The sequence below is a fragment of the Danio rerio genome, chromosome 14 (assembly GCF_052040795.2).
Source record: "Danio rerio strain M-AB ecotype USA chromosome 14, GRCz13ab, whole genome shotgun sequence".
Classification (NCBI taxonomy): Eukaryota; Metazoa; Chordata; class Actinopteri; order Cypriniformes; family Danionidae; genus Danio; species Danio rerio.
The window spans coordinates 57847228-57870092 of record NC_141034.1 but is presented as its reverse complement, the minus strand read 5'-3'; the positions used below and the strand labels follow the sequence as shown (position 1 = coordinate 57870092).

At 36.0% G+C, this 22865-nt stretch overlaps 1 long non-coding RNA gene across 5 annotated transcripts in view; it reads left to right on the top strand.

Moving 5' to 3' along the window:
• LOC141377622 (uncharacterized) overlaps window positions 1-22865 on the top strand; it is a 143962-nt gene that overhangs the window by 98686 nt on the left and 22411 nt on the right. For all 5 annotated transcript variants that reach the window (XR_015508001.1, XR_015508002.1, XR_015508005.1 and 2 more), the window contains exons 4-5: window positions 18553-18617; window positions 22700-22815. This is a non-coding gene — a long non-coding RNA (uncharacterized LOC141377622). The remainder of the gene's footprint in view (window positions 1-18552; window positions 18618-22699; window positions 22816-22865) is intronic.

Here is a 22865-nt window from a genome sequence, read left to right as displayed (position 1 = left end):
TTATTATAACTATTGTTTATTATTATTATTATTATTATTATTATCATTATTATCATGTTTATTATTATTATTATTATAATTATTATTTTTATTACGACTTATTACTATTATTATTATTATTGTTGTTATTACTAGTATAATAATAATAAAAATAAAAATAATAATTATTGTTATTATTATTATTAATATTATTATTATTATTATTATTATTATTATTATTATTATTATTATTATCATTATTATTATGCTTTCCATGTACTTTCTAAAAATTCTGGGCTGTTGAAACCCAATGTTGTCAGATAAGGTCAAACTTAACCATTGGGTTAGTAAGTATTGTTTAAATGTACTAGTTTTATTACATGTACAAGGGTGACTTTACCAGTGTCCGCTGGGTCTTAAAAAGTCTCAAAATGTCTTAAATTACAAAAACTAAACTTTGGGCCCTACAGTTTTAGATTCACTGAATGTGAATTACAACTCATATTGTATTGTAAGTCTCGCTAAATATTGCTTTGTCCATGTTAAGCTACTCAATCAGGGTTGACGCCATCCAATGACCAACAGCACATCTCAATAAAACCTCTGGTTTAATATTTAACTGTTTTATTGTAAACAGATATAGCGCAGCTTTAAGATATTTTTACAGCAAATCCCCAATTACATTTCCTAATCAGAGAAGGAAAATCAAAATAATTACAGGATTTTTCATGATAATACCGGGTCATTAGAAATAACCCTTAGTGTTTAACCCTGTATAAGTCTAAATTTTTATTCTTAATGCTCTCAAAATGTCTTAAATCTGACTTGATGAAACCTCCAGAAGCCTGTTTATATAGACTCAAAGAAATAACGCTGGATTGCTGAAACAGTGCTGGGTCAAATAGGGACATTCCCAACCATTGGGTTAAAAAGTGTAGTTTAAACTTTATAGATTATTTAATTACATTTACAAAAACTGTAACCCAATGTTAGGTCAAACATGGGCAAACCCAGCCATTAGGTTAAAAGTGTCATTTAAATCTAATTGATCTGTTATATATAAACTTACAAAAGTGACTTTATTCATTCATTTATTCATTTTCTTTTCGGTTTAGTCCCTTTATTAATCCGGGGTCGCCACAGCGGAATGAACCGCCAACTTATCCAGCAAGTTTTTACACAGCGGATGCCCTTCCAGCCGCAACCCATCTCTGGGAAACATCCACACACAGATTCACACACACACTCATACACTACGGACAATTTAGCCTACTCAATTCACCTGTACCGCATGTGTTTGGACTGTGGGGGAAACCGGAGCACCCGGAGGAAACCCACGCGAAGGCAAGGAGAACATGCAAGCCGAGGTCCGAACCAGCGACCTTCTTGCTGTGAGGCGACAGCACTGCCTACTGCGCCACTGCCTCGCCAAGTGACTTTATATACACTCAAAACTAAATTCTGGATTGGTGTAACCCAGTGTTGGGTCAAATATGGACAATCCCATCTGTAGTTTTACAACAACACAGCATGTTTGTGTCATCATGTGGAAAAGGCTTTATGTACATTCCAATAAAGACCAAATTGTGTTAAGCCAAAGTCTGGTCAAACATGGACAAACACAATCTTTCGGGTTAAAAAGTGTCATTTAAATATAAAAGATCATTTGTTATACCAATAAAAAAAAATTAGTATAAAAGTAATTACATTTTTTTTTCTTTTTTTTTTTTTTTAATAATTTTATTCAGTCAAAAAAAAAAAGTGGGATTGCCTTAACCCAAAGTTGGGTCAAAGCTGGGCAAACCCAACCATTGGCTTAAAAAGTGCTGTTGTAATTTAATTAATTAAATATATATTTTTATTAATCTTACAAATGTGAGTTCATTTACACTCTAAAATATGCTGAGTTGCTGTAACCCAGTGATGGGTCAAATATGGGCAAACCTAACCATTGGGTTCAAAAGTATGATTGCAATTTAATGGATTTTTTTTGTTTAATTGAACTTATAAATGTGACTCAAAACCAAAGTATTGCACTAACCCAATGTTGGGTGAAACATGGCCAGCCCAGTTGTTGTATCGCAGTGTAATGTGGGCTCCAGCATTGCCGTCTCTCTGTGTATTGAGTCTGAATGCTTTGACCTCAGTGCAGTCATTATGATGATGAAGTCTTTGTTGAGGCAGTCGTGGTGCAGCAGTGAGTGTCCCGGTCGCTCCACCGTCCTCTGTGCTTGTGCGTTTCTTTATCTGTAATGTTGACATGTTGCTGTGATTTATTCAGATGACAAACTCGGGCTTTCTCTCTGTTAATCCTGCGGTATTATTCACTGCTCGCTAATGCCAGATTACTCTCCTAGCCATTCTTCCCTGTGATAAACGACTGGCAGGCAGCAGCAAAAATAGATCAAAACCGCTGGGAACGAGCGCAGGAAAAGAGGGAACGAGAAGGAAGGAGCTGAAAGAGCGGTAAATCATTTTACTGAGACGCCCAGCAGGGCTGGAAATGCCACCCGTGATTTCTGTGTGTCAGCCAATCAGAGTGCGGCTCAGGAACACACGCGTGCATGTGTACGTGTGTGCGTGTGTGCGTGTGTGCGTGTGTGCGTGTGCGTGTGCGTGTGTGTGTGTGTGTGTGTGTGTGTGTGTGTGTGTGTGTGTGTGTGTGTGTGTGTGTATATTTATGTTTAACAGCTCTCGGTCCATCATGGCTGACACCGCTGAGGTGCGACACGCGTGTGTGTGTGTAAAAACACACCAAGATGTCAAGAATGCAAATGACAAAGTTGAATGCGATCACTTTAGTGAATGTTTTTACCACCTGAGAGATCGCTGCAGCGCTTCACTGCATAATCACAGCCGCGTCAACACACAGTACAGCCTACTAGAGCTTACTTTCTGTTAGATATTTCAACTCTTTATACAGATGAGGATTCAGTGATGTCCTGCCGTCATTGTTTACATTGAAACTACTCTTGAAAAGCTTGTGAAAGAATCCAGTGAGAGTGTCAGCTTTAACAGTGCTGTACGTCTTTACTCTTCATGCTGCGTGAACGTGTTACTCTTACTTATTCTGCTTTATAAAGTGTGTTTCCTGTTGGAACCTCTGTCTTTGTTTTGATCTCTGACTCCGCCCACTGGCAGTTTAGCCAATTATATTTCAGCACTCTGGGTTGCCAGATGGTGGAAAACGGAGTATTTCATTTCGGTCTTGAAGCGTCTCGATGAATAAAATAATAAAATAAACACTCCAGTTTTTACATTTCGTCTGCAATACCCAGTTCAACCACTAGAAAAAAAAGTTTGTGTTTATCAGGCTGAAGTTAATAGTATATAGTTATATTGTAATACCGTATATACAACTACAGAATAAAAACTGAGGCATGCAAAACCCTGAGGTAGTGGATTTGAAACGTACAACGAAACATACTCAAAGTATTGTATTAAAGATTCGCAAAAATGTAGACAGTGCCCTCTAGTGGATTTGTCATCTGAACTGTACAAAGAAACGCACCCTATGTATTAAAGATTCGCAAAAATATTGACAGCCCCCTCTAGTGGATTTACCATCTGAAATGTACAACAAAACATACCCAAAGTTATATACTTAAGATTCTCAAAAATATAGACAGAGCCACCTAGTGGATTGTGATCTGAAACATAACGAAATATACCCCAAGTAATTTATTTAAGATTTGAAAAAACATAGACAGCGCCCTCTAGTGGATTTATAATCTGAAATGTTCTACGAAACGTACCTGAAGTAATATATTTAAAATTTGCAAAAACATAGACAGCGTCCTCTAGTGCAGTGGTTCTCTAATTTATTTTCTCCAAGTACCACCTCAGAAAAAATGGTCTCTCCAAGTACCACCATAATGACCAGTGTTGAGTTAAAGTAGTGTAGTTGGCCAAATGAAGCAGCTACAGCACTGCACAGTTCTAAAACAAGGCTGAGTCATATTCATTCAACAAGATTATATTCCATACAAAATATGAAGCTGATCAGTCGGTTCTTGTCACAAGACTCGCGTTGAAGCATCCTGAAGAGTTAAGATTTAACTGGGCACGCCTGGAATACGTCGTGCTGCAGTTCTTACTCATTTTGCTAGCCTGTGGGTTAAATTTTGGCACTCAAGTGATCGAGATATAATAAGAATACATTTTCAAAATTAAAGATTTTTCTAAATAAATGATCATTTAGAAATTAGATTATAATTCCTAATTTTTTGTGCGGCCTGTTACCAATTGATCTATAGACCGTTGCTGGTCTCTGGCCCGAGGGTTGGAGACCACTGCTCTAGCACATATCTGCTCTGCAAGCCCCACGCACCTCTTTCTCTAGTTCTGCACCAATTAAATAGATTTTTAGCAGCTGATGATGCGATGCACTAAAGTAAACAGTCTAAGCACAGCACTTTGATCGTAGGCTTCAGAGAACAGCCAATGCTGATCACAAATGTGTTATCGTACGCATCAAATTCATAACTCAGTGATTCCTACGCGCACCAGTAGAAGTAAGCCTGTGTACCACTAGTACACAAACCACAGTTTGAGAACCACTGCTCTAGTGGATTTGTCATCTGACGTTTACAACGAAACGTACGCTAAGTAGTGTATTTAAGATTTGCAAAAATATGGAAAGCACCCCCGAGTGCAGTGGTGCTCAACCCTGTTCCTGGAGATCTACCTTCCTGCACAGTTCAACTCCAACCCTGATTAAACACACCTGAACTAATTAATAAGGATCTGAACAGCACTTGATAATTACAGTACAAACAGGTGTGTTTGATATGGGTTGCAACTGAAATCTGCAGGAAGGTAGATCTTTAGGAACAGGGTTGGTCGCCTCTGCCCTAGTGGATTTGTCATCTGAAGTGTATAAAAAACGTACCCAAAGTAATATATTTAGCTTCGCAAAAATACAGACAGTGCCCTCTAGTGGATTTGTCATCTAAAAAGTACAACCAAATGTAACCTAAATAATGTAATGTATTTAAGGTTCGCAAAAACAGGCCGTGCCCTCTAGTGTATTTGTCATTTGAAACATGCAACAAAACATACCCAAAGTAATATATTTAAGATTTGCAAAAATACAGACAGCGCCCTCTAGTGGATTTGTCATCTGAAACGTACAACGAAACGTAACCTAAATAATGTAATGTATTTAAGATTCGCAAAAATACAGACAGCGCCCTCTAGTGGGTTTGTCATCTGAAACGTACAACGAAACGTAACCTAAATAATGTAATGTATTTAAGATTCACAAAAATATAGACAGTGTCCTCTAGTGGATTTGTCATCTGAAACATACAACGAAACGTAACCTAAGTAATGTATTTATGATTTGCAAAAATATAGAAAGCGCCCTCTAGTGGTTTTGTCATCCACTGTGCGCCCTATGTTTTACATTTACAGAAATACTGATAGATATCATTGTCGTCTTCTGGTTAGACTACTATATTAATCTTTTATTTTTTAATAAATTTCAATTTGTATTAAATTCTACTGCCATTAGGATTTTAACTGGAACAATTGCATAATTGCAATTGGAACAATTAACCTATAGTTAAGCCCTTATATTGCACTTTAAGCTGAATACTAATAAAACATATAGTTAAGTATTATGTGCTGTCATCATGGCAATGATAAATCAGTTAGAAATTAGTTATTAAAACTATTGAAAACTGTTCAGAAATGTTGAAAAAAATCTCTCCATTAAACAGCACTTGGAAATAAATTTTAATATAATTTAAATAATTTTGTCTTCAACTGTAAATACTCATGTAATAATAAAAATAATAATAATAATAATAATAATAATAATAATAATAATACATACTGTGTTAAGTGTTTTGGGGTCATCTTCTTCCTCTTCGTCATCCATTCCTCCATCATAATTGTTGCATCCGCTCACCTGCGCTATAATGATGACTATAATGAAGTCAGCTCAAAATAGTGATGGAGGAAGAATGTTAAATTTAGCTTGTTAACTTCAAGTTTCTAGGTCATCCTTACCTGAGATTGACAATGAAACTTTTGTGGTGTCAGCCTAGATCCCTGACAATTAAGTTACGACAGCTCCGGCTCTTTTTTTTCCCCTTTGAAGGGACATTGGCCTGAAGCGAGCAGTACTTAAATGACTCTTTCTAAAGCGATATATCTGGGCCAGCCGTACGCACATGCAGTCTTTGTGGCTGTAATCCAGCTGCTTTAGCGTGAGGTCGGCGGGCGTCCCGTGTTGAGGATTGTGTCCTGCAGCAGCAGTCATTAAACACAGAGGAACAGAGTCACCCCTGAACAACAGCGCAGGTCCTCAAAGACCAACACACTCATTGAAAAAACATGCCTCAGCCTAGATATTTGAGCCAAGAACATTTCAGTATACATTTGACTGCGGTTTCTGGGTTAAATGGGCACTAGGGGGCAGTATGACACCGACAACTTTTCCTTTTCGCACTAATGATGTTTACAGGCGCATATTATCCATGTTTAAAGGATTATTTTCATGCTTTTCTTTGCACAACACCTAATAAATCCCGCAATATACAAGAGTAATTAACAATGTTTATGACCAGTAGTTGAACATGTTTGCCTCATCTACTGTATCTATTTTTATATGGACAACATAGTTGCACTGTAACTATTAAATTAACATAATACTATTAATGACGCTATATTGTTAGAGTTAGATGTTGGGTTAGGTTTAGGGTTAATGGATGCAATTATGCATCATTCATTGTAAATGCTATGAGTAAATATTTGTAATGTGTAACATCGTCACCTAAAATTAACGTGATATCGATCAGTTTGGTTGGTAGCTCATCAATCAAAACATGTGCAAAGCATATTTCAGATTAGCAAAAATGCAGACAGCACTCTCTAGTGGATTTGTCATGTAAAACGCACAACAAAACATACACTAAGTGTTGTATTTCAGATAGACACATAGACAGCGCCCTCTAGTGGATTTGTCATCTGAAACGAGCAACAGAATGAACGATAATTAATGCCTGTCAAATTCACAACATTTAGACCCTGCCATGTAGTGGATTTATCATTTGAAACTTGCGACCAAAGCGTATGCTATTTCAGATTGGCTAAAATGTAGACAGCACCCTCTAGTGGATGTGTCCTCTAAAACATTGAAATTAAAGTATGACGATTAATGCATTTAGTGCTGTCGCCTCATAGCAAGAAAGTCGCTGGGTTGCTGGTTCGATCCTCGAATCAGTTGGCAATTCTGTGTGGAGTTTGCACGTTCTCCCTGCGTTCGCGTGGGTTTCCTCCGGGTGCTCTGGTTTCCCTACAGTCCGAACACATGCAGTACAGGTGAATTGAGTAGGCTAAATTGTCCGTAGTGTATGAGTGTGTGTGTGAATGTGTGTGCGGATGTTTCCCAGAGATGGGTTGCGGCTGGAAGGGCATCCACTGCGTAAAAGCTTGCTGGATAAGTTGGCGGTTCATTCCGCGGTGGCAACCCCAGATTAATAAAGGGACTAAGCTGACAAGAAAATGAATGAATGAATGAATGTATTTTAGATGCGCAAAAATGTAGACACCGCTGTTTAGTGGATTTGTCATCTGAAAAACAAACACATTCACGTATTTCTGAAATGTAAAAAATTAGACTGCGCCATCTAGTGGATTGTCATTTAAAATGTGCAACAAAACACGCTATGTAATGTATTTTAAATTTACACAAATGTAGGCAGCAACTTCTAGTGGAATGTCCTGTAAACATGCAACAAAATGTACATTAATTAACATGTTTTAGAATCGTAAATAAATGTAGACAGCGCCCTCTAGTGAATTTGTCATCTGAAACGTGCAACAAAATGCACCCTAAATAGTGTTTTTCAGATTACAAAATATGTAGACAGCGCCCTCTAGTGCATTTGTCACCTGAAACATAAAATGTGGGATGAGTAATGGATTTCAGATTCGCAAAAATGTAGACAGCGCCCTCTAGTGGATTTGTCATTTAAAACGTGCAACAAAATAAATGCTCATTAACATATTTCAGATTTGTTTTTATAATTACTCAGCATCATGTAGTGGATTTGTCATCTGAAACATAAAATGCACGTTAAGTAATGCATTTCAGATTCGTAAACATTTAGACAGCGCCCTCTAGTGGATGTGTCATCTGAAACGTGCAACAAAATGCGCTAATTACAAATGAGCACTAAATACACTTTGTACCATTCCACATTCAAATATGTAGGCTGAGGCATGTATTTAATGAAACAGGGCTATTGCACACAGAGACTTGACTCAGAATTAAGAAAGAAAGAAAGAAAGAAAGAAAGAAAGAAAGAAAGAACGGTTTTAAAGCACATGACGACTGAATAATGTTTAGGGTGAACTACTCCTATAAGCAACACGACTCCCGTGCCGTCTCGCATGCTTTCGCTCCATATATATCGAGGAAGAATGTGGTTTTGTGGAGCAGAGTGGTGTATGTCGAAGTGTTCTCAGCGTGGAGCTGTTTTCTCAGTGCGTTTGGGTGGTTCGTTTCTTCCCACCAGAACTTTTTCTCAGACATTGATTGATGGTGTGTTTTCAAAATCCCTCATTTTTTATATGGACTAGAACCCTTCTGAATCCCACACTTTATATGCTCTTATTTTGAATCTTTATTTGCTGATGTAGTTCTGGTTTTGGCCGGAGATGTTTAAAGGAAGTCTTCAGGTCTTCATGTTCTCACCCTTGTGTTGTTTCTGACCTGTAGACTCTGTTATTTTTCCTTTGGAAAACATAAGGAGAAATGGAGGATCGTCACCAGTTTTCTTAATATAATAACAGTTTATAGTGACCCGCAGCTGTCGAACACATTATACTCTCTGAAAACACAGGCTCGCTTCTATTTTGGGTCATATATGAATGTTGGGTTCGATTTTTAAGCCCACAGTTGTCCACATCTGACACAAAATTGGATCGTAAACGTGTGAATGAAAACCAGCTAGATTCATAAAAATATAAATACATTTATTATTTATTATAGCATTAATCAATCAAATAAAGGTGGCACAGTGGTTAGTATTGTGGCCTCACAGTATGAATGTCGCTGGTTTGAGTCTCAGCTGGGTCAGTTGGTGTTTCTGTGTGGAGTTTGCATGTTCTCCCTGTGTTGGCGTGGGTTTCCTCCGGCTGCTCTGGTTTCCCCCACAGTCCAAACACATGCGCTATAGGGGAACTGATCAACTACACTGGCTGTAGTGTATGAGTGTGTGTGTGTGTGTGTGAATGAGTGTGTATGGGTGTTTCCCAGTACTGGGTTGCAACTGGAAGGGCATCCACTGTGTAAAACATGTGCTGGAATAGTTGGTGGTTCAGTCCACTTCATTTTAAGCCGAAGGGAAATAAATGATTAATCAAATTAAATCAAACTTATGGGGCAGTGAGGGGTTCATGGCTGGAGAGTACTCAACATTCTCCTCAGTATACAGTACAGAAGGTCATTAAAGGATCTGATGCTCTGTAAAATGTTCTGATTAGTAAATATTCGATTTTTTTTTTTCAGTTTTTAGAAGCAAAATTTCATCATTAAGGTGTCGTGACGTGTTAGGTGACATTAAGTTTCCACTCTCAAAGTGTTTTTACATATTTTAATAATATTAATTACACATTTGGCGTTTGCTAATATATTATTTTGTTTAAAAATGTGAGAAATGAATTAGTCGTGTGCAACATTTTAATAATAGTAAGTTGTACAGTCAGTGCTGTGCAGCTTAACAGATCTTTAATGCAGTGTTTTTTATTTTTTTTATTTATGTATTATTGTATTTATTTTTTATTTATTTATTAATTACTATATTTATTTATGTATTATTTTATTTATTTATGCATCATTTCATTTATTTTATAACTTTTTTTACTATTTTATTTATTTATTATTTTTTCATTTATTTATCCTATTAATTTATCCTATATTTATTTATTATTTTATTCATAATTTATTTAATTTATTTGTTATTTTATTGATTAATTATTTTATTTACTTTTTACTTTATTTATTTAATTTTTGTTTATTTATTATTTTATTTAGTTATTTAGTTATTTTTTATATATATTTTTTATTTTATTTTACTTATATATTCAATATTTTGTTCATTTATTAATTATTTTATGTATTTATTTATTTATTATTTTATTTATTTGTGTAGCACTACAGTCAATGATGTTTGTTTTTTAAAAATGTGACACAAGTTCAATAAAAATTGGTGAATTTCTCTCTCTAATACACACACACACACACACACACACACATACACACACACACACACACACACACACACACACACACACTACTGATAAAAACAGAACTGATGTACACGTGTGTATGTGAGTCTGTGTGTGTATATATGAGCTTGCATGTATGTATGTATGCGTGCGTGCGTGCGTGCGTGCGTGCGTGCGTGCGTGCGTGTGTGTGTGTGTGTGTGTGTGTGTGTGTGTGTGTGTGTGTGTGTTTGGGAATCTATGCATGAGTGTGTGAGCATATGCATGCTTGCGTGTGTATGTGTGTGTGTCAAACTCAGTCCTCACAGCAGCAGCTCTGTGTCTCTCCGTGGTTTGGTTTCATCTTCACCTTCAGCACAGGTGAGCCTTTAATGACTCCAATGCTCAGAAGTCAGCAGCACTGAACACACACACACACACACTCTCTCTCTCTCTCTCTTATTACTTTCATTAAAATATCTCTGTGTGCATCGTGTTTTCTGGGTTTATTTATTTTCAGATCTCCTGTTTTTACATGCAACATGAGCCGTTAATGATCACACACACACACTCTCTCTCTCTCTCTCTCAGGCAGTGGTGTGTGTGTGTGTGTTGTCCAGGGTTTTGCGGCCCTCTGCAGTCAGTCAGTCCCTGATGCAGTAATTATAATCATGTAAGCAGATGAAGTTGTTTGGCTCTCAGCGAGTTCTGCTGAAGGCCGAAAGCTACAGAATAATCATCAGTCTGCTGTTCTGCATCTCATTCACACACACACACACACACACACACACACACACACACACACACACACACACACACTGACTCCATCAAGAGCTCACAGAGACGCTCCACAGGTCAGCAGAACACACACATATAGGTGACGTTTAGGACCAAACATATATACTGTATATGTATTAGTGGTGGGCTGTTATCGGCGTTAACGTGCTGCGTTTTTATCAGGCGATTAAAGAAAATATCGCCATTAAGTTAATCTTAAAGTTGTGTTGGGATCTGTGTCTGTTCTACACAAGCATTGATGACTTTTACCTTGATATTTTAGCGCGAATATATACCTGGCCGAGAACGAGTCTTCATGCTCACATGGATGCTGTTCACTAGAGTGAATCTGATCAACGTCAGCTCCTTGCTATCACTGACTATCAGGCACCTGTAGAGTTAATGCGTTCCAGTAAAACATACACAAATAAAATAGAGCGAGTGATTTTTAAAAAGAATGACTGTGGATGAAAGTCAAACCAGTGAGCGTCTGACAAAACAGAGCCGTTCTGGACCTTTCAGTTACTTCGAAGACACTACTGACTACACTTACATGGACATCCGTAGTCTAGCTATTTGCTTTAATAGACAGTAATATAACAAGGTGTTGACGTGAAGTGCTGTAATGGAAGAGTTTCCTGTCATTTTGAGTGATTAAGGTCATCAGAAATGGCTGTTATGAGCTTATGTAGGCCGACAGTTCAACAATCATGTGTAACTGAATAAACAGCGAGTAAACACAAGCACATCTGATTGAACATCATTTATTTTCATCGCCAATTATCAGAGTAGAACAGTTCCTCCAGCAGTTTGGGATGCATTTTGGAAACAGGAGATGCTCCCCTGGTCTAATGCGCCACCTGGCTTGAGAAACCCGTTCTCAAAGACTTACTTTAGTCATTATTTGGGTAGCACACATACTCTGAACGCCTTCGGCAGAGTTCAAATGAGCCATTTTAATCTAGATTTTAAAAAAAATCTATGCCCATTTATTATATATATATATATATATATATATATATATATATATATATATACACTCACCGGCCACTTTATTAGGTACACCTTACTAGTACCGGGTTGAACCCCTTTTTGCCTTCAGATCTGTCTTAATCCTTGGTGTCAGAGATTCAACAAGCTACTGGAAATATTCCTCAGAGATTTTGCTCCATATTGTCATGATAGCATCACACAGTTGCTGCAGATTTGTCGGCTGCACATCCATGATGCCAATCTCCCGTTCCACCACATCCCAAAGCTGCTCTATTGGATTGAGCTCTGGTGACTGTGGAGGCCATTTGAGCACAGTGAACTCATCGTCATGTTCAAGAAACCAGTCTGAGATGATTGAGCTTTATGACATGCTGCGTTATCCTGCTGGAAGTAGCCATCAGAAGATGGAGACACTGTGCTCATAAAGGGATGGACATGGTCAGCAGCAATACTCAGGTAGGCTGTGGCGTTGATGCTCAATTGGTACTAATGGACCCAAAGAAAATCTCCCCCACACCATTACACCACCACCACCAGCCTGAACCGCTGATACAAGGCAGGATGATCCATGCTTTCATGTTGTTGAGGCCAAATTGTGAGCCGAGCATCCGAATGTGTCAGCAGAAATGGAGACTCATCAGAGCAGCAACGTTTCTCCAATCTTCTATTGTCCAGTTTTGGTGAGTCTGTGTGAATTGTAGCCTCAGTTTCCTGTTCTTAGCTGACAGGAGCGGCACCCGGTGTGCTCTTCTGCTGCTGTAGCCCATCCGCCTCAAGGTTGGACGTGTTGTGTGTTCAGAGATGCTCTTCTGCAGAGCTCGGTTGTAGCGAGTGCTTATTTGAGTTACTGTTGCCTTTCTATCAGCTGGAACCAGTCTGGCCATTCTCCTCTGACGTCAACAAGGCATTTGCGCACACAGAACTGCCGCTCACTGGAGATTTCCTCATTCTCTGTAAAGCCTAGAGATGGTTGTGCGTGAAAATCCCAGTAGATCAGCAGTTTCTGAAATACTCAGAGCAGCCTGCTGGCAGCAACAACCATGCCACGGTCAAAGTCTCTTAAATCCGCTTTCTTCCCCATTCTGATGCTCGCTCTGAACTGCAGCAGATCCTCTTGACCATGTCTACATGCCGAAATGCAGTGAGCTGCTGCCATGTGATTGGCTGAACCTGAGCTTGAAAACAGGGTTCTTAATTTTCTTCTTCCTCTTCTATAGCTGCTCCTCACAGCCTCAGGATTTTGTGAATCTGCTGGTTCTTGAGATAAAATACAACAACATAGTTGATGTGTGTCTATTTTCCCACCAAAACAAAAATTGAAGCAAATAATTCTGCATGTTTTGAGAAAAGAATCACAGCAATAATAATAGTAAAACTTTATCCGCAAAATCCTGGAGGGTTTGATTTAAAGTTCTCTCGAAGGTGAATGCCATTTCTGTTTAGGGTTAGGGTTGCATTACTTCTTTTTACTCATGTAGAACTAAAATCAAAATAAGCAAGCGATCACTATAGACTGCTGTTAAACAGTTGTGAAAATAAATGTATGAGTGACTGTGAACAGAATCCTGCAGTGTGGATTGTTCATATATTTTCAAGTATATCCTCTTCTACATTAGTTTAGTCAAGTCAAAGTTTATTTATAAAGTGCTTTTTAAAAACAACAAGTGCTTACCAAAGTGCTGTCCACACATACACCATCTAAAACAAAGGACAAATACAACAGACACATGATGACTCTCATATGCTTTTAAAAGCAAAGAGTAAAAATGGGTTGTAGGACTTGATTTAAAAACAGAAAGGGCTGCGGCCTGCCTAACATTCACTCATTCACTCATTCATTCATTCATTTTTCTTGTCAGCTTATTCCCTTTATTATTCTGGGGTCACCACAGCGGAATGAACCGCCAACTTATCCAGCAAGTTTTTACGCAGCGGATGCCCTTCCAGCTGCAACCCATCTCTGGGAAACATCCGCACACACACACTCATACACTACGAACACATTAGCCTAGCATGTGTTTGGACTGTGGCACCCGGATGAAACCCACGCAAACGCAGGGAGAACATGCAAACTCCACACAGAAACGCCAACCGAGCCGAGATTCAAACCAGTGACCCAGCGACCTTCTTGCTGTGAGGCGACAGCACTACCTACTGCGCCACTGCCTTGCCCCTGCCTAACATTCATTTATTCATTCATTCATGTTCTTGTCGGCTTAGTCCCTTTATTAATCTGGGGTCGCCACAGCGGAATGAACCGCCAATTTATCCAGCACGTTTTTATGGCCCTTCCATGCCCTTCCAGCCGCAACCCATCTCTGGGAAACCTCCACACACACACTCATACACTACAGATAATTTAGCCTACCCAATTCACCTGTACCGCATGTGTTTGGACTGTGGGGGAAACCAAAGCACCCGGAGGAAACCCATGCGAACGCAGGGAGAACATGCAAACTCCACACAGAAACGCCAACCGAGCCGAGATTCGAACCAGCGACCTTCTTGCTGTGAGGCGACAGCACTACCTACTGCACCACTGCGTCGCCCTCCTGGCCCCCTTAGTTTTTAACCTTGCATGTGAAACAGCCAAAAGCAGCAGATCAGCACATCTAAGTGCCCTTGATGGAGTGTACAATTGGATTAATGAGGACAAGTATATTGGTGCTAGTCCATTTATGCATACTAAAATACTCAATAGTATTAGGTATTAATGAAGTACTAGTATAGTTACTTGCTAACAACAGACCAGCACTCTAAAGTTTTACCAGCATATCTACTAATACAATATGATTTAACAAGCTGTATTGTGCATAACCCATTTAAACATGAAGATATTAGTGAACACCCAGCACTGGTCAGAAACACAGCCACACTCAGATTAGTTTGGGAGTCATCTGGAGGTGTGTTTCATGCGTGTTTGGAGATGATGAACACACTTTTGTCTTTCCAAGTGAAGCCATCAATAATAATTCTTATCTGCGCTGTATTGTTTGGCCGCAGATTCTTGAGTTATCGCAGCGTCCCGTAATATTCCCCGGATGATTGAAGGGGAAGTGTCCCACCGTCTGATTTATGGACGTTAATTGTGGTGCATGAAGAATATGAAATGGATTGCGTTGCGGGGGGAAAGGGGATTTCTTGTATTTTTTGCATGTTAAAAAAATGCAAACTGAACATCTGGAAAAGCTATTGAAATACAAGCCAAATTCTTGTCCTGGGAGTAAAGCAAAAGCAGTGCTGAATTTGAGCGAGCTGGACTCTGGAGATTACAAACTATTTTCCCCTGTCAGGCAGACCGCAGGCCCTGCAGTCCCCGGGGGCCGGACCCGCAGCGACCCCTGCTCCACATTTCCTCCTCAGCTCTGCGCTGTTCCAGAGCAAGACGTATTTGTGCTTGATATTAAACCAGCATACAATGTGACATAAATCATCAATGAAGCAGCCTTCAGGTTTGAAACTTCTTTTTTTATTCTGTGCGAGAAAGCAGGCGGAAAGTGTGTGGATTTTGAGTGTTCTAGTCTGAAGTGAAACCCACCTGTGCTCCCTGCAGAAATCATACGTAAAATGCTCGGCGTGACCCTGGCAATGTGCCTGATCAGCTTAAATATAGATCTTTTTTTGGATTAAATATTTAAAAAATAATTACAATTTCAGAGTAATTGATATATAAACATAATCGTTTATTAACTAATGTCTGAATTATTAAAGTGCATGAGTAAATGCATTCATTGTTGAACATCATTTGATGCAGAATTGAAGTAAATTTGCATGCAAAGTGTACCTCCTTCACACACATCAGTGCATTTGGATTGAAAAAGCCTTTGTTTTCTGCAAGGAAAGAGAAAGGCAAGTGGATTTTGAGTGTTTTCATGTTTTAAAAAAGCAGTTAATTATTTAATTGCATAATTAAATGAATGCATTGTTGAAAATAATTGTATTCATAATTGATCTAAATGTGCATGCAAAACAATCCTCCTTCACACACCTCATCACGTTAAGACTTTGTATTGAAATAGTTTGTGTATTTTGAATGCAATTTTACCACAAGATGTCAGAAGTTACTTTTATTATGTTACTAGTTGGAATTATTTGTGTTATTAAATGTGCGCATCAATGCAAAACGCTTCATTAATCAGTGCAGTGTGACATAATCACAATTTAAAGCCTTTTAAAGACATAATAAAATGCATGCGCTGCTGAAAAGACTTTTATGCAAAATTGATCTAAATTTGCATGCACAATGGACTGGATTTAAAGAGTTTGTATGTTTTGAATGCTTTTTTTCTGCGGGAAAGGAGAAAAGCATGTGGATTTTGAGTGTTTTAGTGTGTATTTTATGTAAATAATTTAATTGCATAATTAAAAGTATGCGTTGTTGAAAATAATTGTATTCATAATTGATCTAAATGTTCATGCAAAATGATCCTCCTTTACACACCTCAGTGCATTTACACTTTGGATTGATAAAGAATATTTTAAATGCAATTTTACCACAAGATGTCAGAAGGATTATTTTACTTTTATGTTTAATCACTATTTTAAATTCAGAATTATTTAATTGTGTATTTAATTGTGTGCATCAATGCAAAATGATCCATTCATACAAATTAGTGCAGTGTGATATAAATCACGATTTTAAAGACTTTTTTTTTTCTGCGAGAAAGGAGAAAAGCATGTGGATATTGAGTGTTTTAGTGTTTTATGTAAATGATTTAATTGCATTATTAAATGCATGTACTGTTGAAAAGAATTTTATGCAAAATTGATCTAAATTTTGGATGCAAAATGAACCTCTTTCCCATACATCAGTGCATTTGGACTTTGGATTGAAATGGTTAATATAATATAATTGAATTGAATGCAGTTTTACCACAAGTTGTCAGAAGTATTATTTTATTTTATTTATTTTAATTAATCACTATTTTAAATGTGGAATTTATTGTGTAAATGTTTGCATTAATGCAAAATGATCGCTTTACACAAATCAGTGCAGTGTGACATAAATCACAAATAAAGCTGCTTTTTTTCTGCAAGAAAGGAAAAAAGCATGTGGATTTTGAGTGTTTTAGATTTAAAATTGTAAGTTATTTTGTTGCATAATTAATTGTATGCATTGTTGAAAAAAATTATATGTAAAATTGATCTAAATGTGCACGCAAAATGATCCTCCTTAATTCACACACCTGCATTTGGGCTTTGGATTGAAATAGTTTGTGTATTTTGAATGCAATTTTACCACAAGATGTCAGAAGTGTTATTTTACTTTTATTATGTTTGATTAATAACTATTTTAAATGTGGAATTATTTAATTGTGTGCATCAATGCAAAATGATCTGTTCATGCTAATCAGTGCAGTGTGACATAAATCACGAATTAAGCCACGAAAGGAGAAAAGACGTGGACTTTGACTGTTTTAGTGTTTTTTTATGTAAATTATATAATTGCAATTACATTTACATTTAGTCATTTAGCAGACGCTTTTATCCAAAGCAACTTACAAATAGTCTTAGTATGCGTTGTTGAAAAGACTCAAAACGTTAAATGATCCCTCACGTCCCTGCAAAAGTGAAAGATGCAGTGTGTTACAGATGGACAGGGCAGTCAGAATCTTCAGATTTTTTTCTGTGATGTATTTCTCAGCAGATTTATGCAGAATGATTTTGAGAGTACCATTAAAACACTTTTATTGAAGGCGCCCAGCGCAAATCCAATTAGAAACACCTGTTTTGGTAAAGAAAGTTACAGCAGGTCTCTCATGTAGTTCATAAACTAAAGTGCAGAAAATATCAGCGACCCCTGCTCCACATTTCCTCTTCAGCTTTACACTGCTCTAGAGCGAGACGTGTATGTGCTTGATATTAAACTAGCATACAATGTGACATCAATCATCATTCACCCAGCCTTCAGGTTTGAAACTATATATATACATATACACAGCTGAAGTCAGAATTATTAAACCCCTTTGAAATGTCTTTCTTTTTTAAATATTTCCCAAATTATGTTGAACGGTAAGGAAATGTTCACAGTATGTCTGATAATAGTTGTTCTTCTGGAGAAAGTCTTATTTGTTTTTTTTTGGCTAGAATAAAAGCAGTTTTTAATTTTTTAAACATAATTTTAAACTCAATATTATTATTTAAGCTTTATTTGTTTTGCCTAATTACCCTAACTTGCCTAGTTACCCTAATTAACCTAGTGAAACCTTTATTTATTTTTTCTGGAATAGTTTTTTTTTTTTTTTGTGCAACATAAGTTACTATAAATCAATGCATGCATTGTTGAAAACAGTTTTGATCTAAATTTGCATGCAAAAGATCCTCCTTCACACTTATTAGTGCGTTTGGCGTTGGACTTTGGAGTGAAACAGTTCATGTATTTCAAATGCAATTGTACCACAAAAGATCATTTTGCTTCTATTAAGTTTAATTATTGACTGTTTTTAAATTTGTAATTGTCGAATTACGTAATGAAACGAAATGCAAATGATCTATTCACACAAATCAGTGCAAGCAGATCTAGATCATGAATGAAGCGGCCTGTAAATGTGAAAGCTTTGTGTTTTGTTTTGTTTTCTGCAGGACAGGAGAAAAGCGTGTGGATGTTCAGTGTTTTATCCTGACGTGAAACCCACCTGCTCTCTCAGGTTACATGTTTTTTAATTCATTCATTTCTTTTTCTTTTAAATAAATATTTTGATGAGATGATGAATGATGAATAATTACGTTTCAGAGTGATGTGTAGTGGATTTTTAAACGTTACAGCTTTAATAACTTGTAAATGCATGCATTGTTGAAAAGATGTACAAGTTTCACAGTAAAATTGATCTAAATGTGCAATGATCAGCTTTCACACACATCAACATCAGTGCGTTTGACCTAGATTTGGACTTAAGTTTGAATGGAAGTTGTGTGTGTTGTTGAAAATAATACATTTAATATGATCCATTGTGACACAAATCATGAATGGTGCAGCCTTTAAATTTGAGCCTTTACTTTTTTTTTTTTACAAGAAACAGAGAAAAGCGTGTGTGTTTTCACTGCTTTACTGTTTTTTAAATGTCATTATTTAATAGCATAATTAAACGAGTTGCACTTTATAATAATGTTTCATTAGTTCATGAATTTACTCACATGCATGATCTAATTATGAATGGTACAGCATTTATTAATCATAGTCCAACATTTACTAATGCATTATTAACATTCAAAGTCATGCTTGATTAGCATTAGTTAATGCACTAGAACGCCTTTATTTTCATTAACTAGCATGAACAAATACTGCAATAAATGTGTTGTTCATGCATTAACTAACATTAACCTTAATGTAAGGTGTTCCCATATAGTGCATGCATTGTTGAAAAACCCAAAATGCAAAATGATCCGTCACATTTCTGCGAAAATGTAAGATACGCTGGGTTACGCATCGGGGCACAATCTCCAGACTTGTGTTTTATTTTATTTATTCCACGCAATGCGACATACATCATGAATAAAGCAGCCTTCAATTTTGAAGCTCTCCTCGTGAAAGACGGGGAAAAGCGTGTGTGTTGTGAGTGTTTTGTCCTGAAGTGAAACCCACCTGCGCTCCCACTGGACTTCTGCGCTCTCTCCGTTCGCTCTTTTGTTTGTTTCGTCACTGAAATCATGCGTAAAATGCTGGACGTGACCCTGAGAATGTGGCTGATCCTGAGAACAGCTCTCAGAGGATCATTAGTGTGTGTGTGTGTGTGTGTGTGTGTGTGTGTGTGTGTGTGTGTGTGTGTGTGTGTGTGTGTGTGTGTACTGTTAAAAACATTCACTGCAAAATCATCCCAATGCAATTGACTTATTATTATGACTTGATTTCGGAGTTTCTATGTTACCACAATAAGTTTAAAAGTCTTATTTTACATACACATGTTATTACACGCTATTGTTTTAATAGATATATGTGTGCATTGTTGATTTTGAGCTTAAATTAGATAAAATTAATAGTGATTCTTTCACACAATTCACTGCAATTGCATTATTATTTTGACTTGATTTTTATAGTTAAAATGTTTTTTTTTTTTTTTTTATCTTGCCACAATATGTCAAGTCTTATTTTGCATTTAATTATAGGCTATTAGTCTATACGTGTAAGTAAATGTGTGCATTGTTGAAAAAGTTCAATTCAAAGTGATTCATTCACACAAATCGGTGCTGTTGATAGGAGTGAAATAGTTTATTAATTTAATTTAACCACAGTATGTCAAAAGTAAGTTTAAATAGTGATATTAAACCATCAGTTATATAATTGTGTGATTTAATGTGTGCATTGAGATTATGTAAAATGCACCGATGTGTGTGAGCGGATCATTCTTAAATGAATCTTTTACACAGTAAAATAGTTTTTATATTTATAAAATGTAATTACACCACAAGATGTTAAAAGCATCAATTTACTGTTATTAAATTTAATTATTGACTATTTAATTTGGAATTATTTAATGTGTGCATTGCTGAAAAGATTCAATTCAAAGTGATTCTTTTACACAGTTCACTGTAATTGCATTATTATTTTGACTTGATATTGGAGTTAAATTGTTTACCACAATCTTACCACAATATGTCAAAAGTGTGATTTTACTGCTATTAAGTTTAATTATTGACTATATTTATTTTGAATTGTTTAATTGCGTAAATAAATATGTGCATTGTTGAAAAGATTCAATTTAAAGTGATTCTTTCACAAGTCAGTGTAATGGACTGATTATTCTGACCTGATTTATAGAGGTAAATTGTTTCTATATAACCACAATGTCAAAAATCTTATTTACCTTTAATATAATTTGATTTTATGCTATTGTTTTTAAATAAACGTGTAATTAAATATGCGCATTGTCGAAAAGATTCAAATGCAAGAATGATTCATTCACACAAATCACTGCAATTGCATTATTTTGACATGATTTTGGTGTTAAGTTGTTTCTACTTAACCACAGAATGTCAAAGGTGAGTTTAAATAATAATTTTATACCATCAGTTATATAATTGTATTATATAATGATATAATTGTGTAATATAATGTGTGCTTTGAGATTATTTAAAATGCACTGATTTGCATGAACAGATCATTTTTAATTTAATCTTTTAATACAGAGTGAACTTGTTTTTTATGATGTAATTACAAGACGTTAAAAGCCTCATTTTACTTTTATTACTTTTAATTATTGACTATTTTTAATGTGGAATTATTTAATTGCATAATTAAATGTGTGCATTATGGAAAAGATTCAATTCAAAGTGATTCTTTCACACAAATCACTGCAATTGACTGATTATTTTGACTTGATTTTGGATTTAAATTGTTTCTATTTTGTCAAAAGTGTTATTTACCTTTAATATAATTTAATTATATGCTATTGTTTTTGAATAGATGTGTAATTAAATATGTGCATTGTTAAAAAGATTCAAATGCAAAATGATTCATTCACACAAATCAGTGCAATTGATAGGTGTAAAATTGTTTAAAGATTTTACCACATTATGTCAAAAGTAAGTTTAAATAGTGATATTAAACTGTAAATTTTATAATTGTGTAATTGAATGTGTGCATTAACACTGTAAAATGCAGAGTTGTGTGAACGGATCATTTTTATTTGAATCTTTCAAACAGTGAAATTGTTTTTATATTTTTAGCATGTAATTTCACCACAAGATGTTAAAAGCATCATTTTGCTTTTATTAAGTTTAATTATTGACTTTACTTTGGAATTATTTAATTGCGTAATTAAATGTGTGCATTGTTGAAAAGATTCAATTCAAAGTGATTCATTGACCTATTATTCAAATGACTTACTATGTTGACTTGGTTTTGGAGTTTAATTGTTTCTATGTAACCACAACAAGTCAAAACAGTTATTTTATATATAAATTGAATGATAATATGCTATATTGTTATTAAATAGATGTGTAAATAAATGTGTGCATTGTTGAAGAGATTCAATTTAAACTTCTTTTACACAAATGACTGTAATTGCATTATTATTTTGACTTTATTTTAGAGTTAAATTGTTTTTCTCTTACCTCATTATGTCAAAAGTGTGATTTTACTTTCATTAAGTTTAATTATTGACTAATTTTAATTTGTTATTATTTAATTGCATAATTAGATGTGTGCATTGTTGAAAAGATTCAATTTAAAGTGATTCTTTCACAAAAATCAAAGCAAAATGACTGATTATTTTGACTTTATTTAACTTTGAGTTAAATTGTTTCTGTTTTGTTTCTATTTAAGTCTTATTTTTCATTTAAATGTAATTATATGCTATATATATACAGAGTTACTGTATTAAATGTAAAAATATCAGTAATCTATCAGAAGTAAACAAAATTAGTTTACATTTTCCCCTCTTAATATCAAACAGTACAATTTATACCAATATAATAATGCTAATAAACTTATAAAATAAATAATAATAATAATAATAATAACATGTGTGGATTACTCTATAGGTGTTTCAGCTTTATCTAACATCTCTTTCCCTGTTTCCTGCACTCATCAACATTCACGCTCCCTCCATTGAGACTTTTCTTCATGCACTTTTACTTTGCATCTGCTTTAAGCAAATCCGTGCCTCGTCTGAAGGTGTTTTGTGAGGCTAACTTCATGAAGCCTGTGTTTTAGCGGGGTTTCTCACCGCGATCGCTGCATGCTCAGGATAGAATATGTTGTGGGATTTTCTCCGTCCTCTGTGTCAATTAGGTTTCACTCAAAAGGCAGCAGAGGGTCTGGAGGATGATAAATGCCTTCCTGGAGAATTCCCTGACCGGCTTACAGCTCTCTCCATCTCTCCTCAACTCCGTCTGCGATTCTCCCTGGTTAGTTAATGAATGTAGAGTTGCTGGATGTTGGTTCAGGTTAACACACA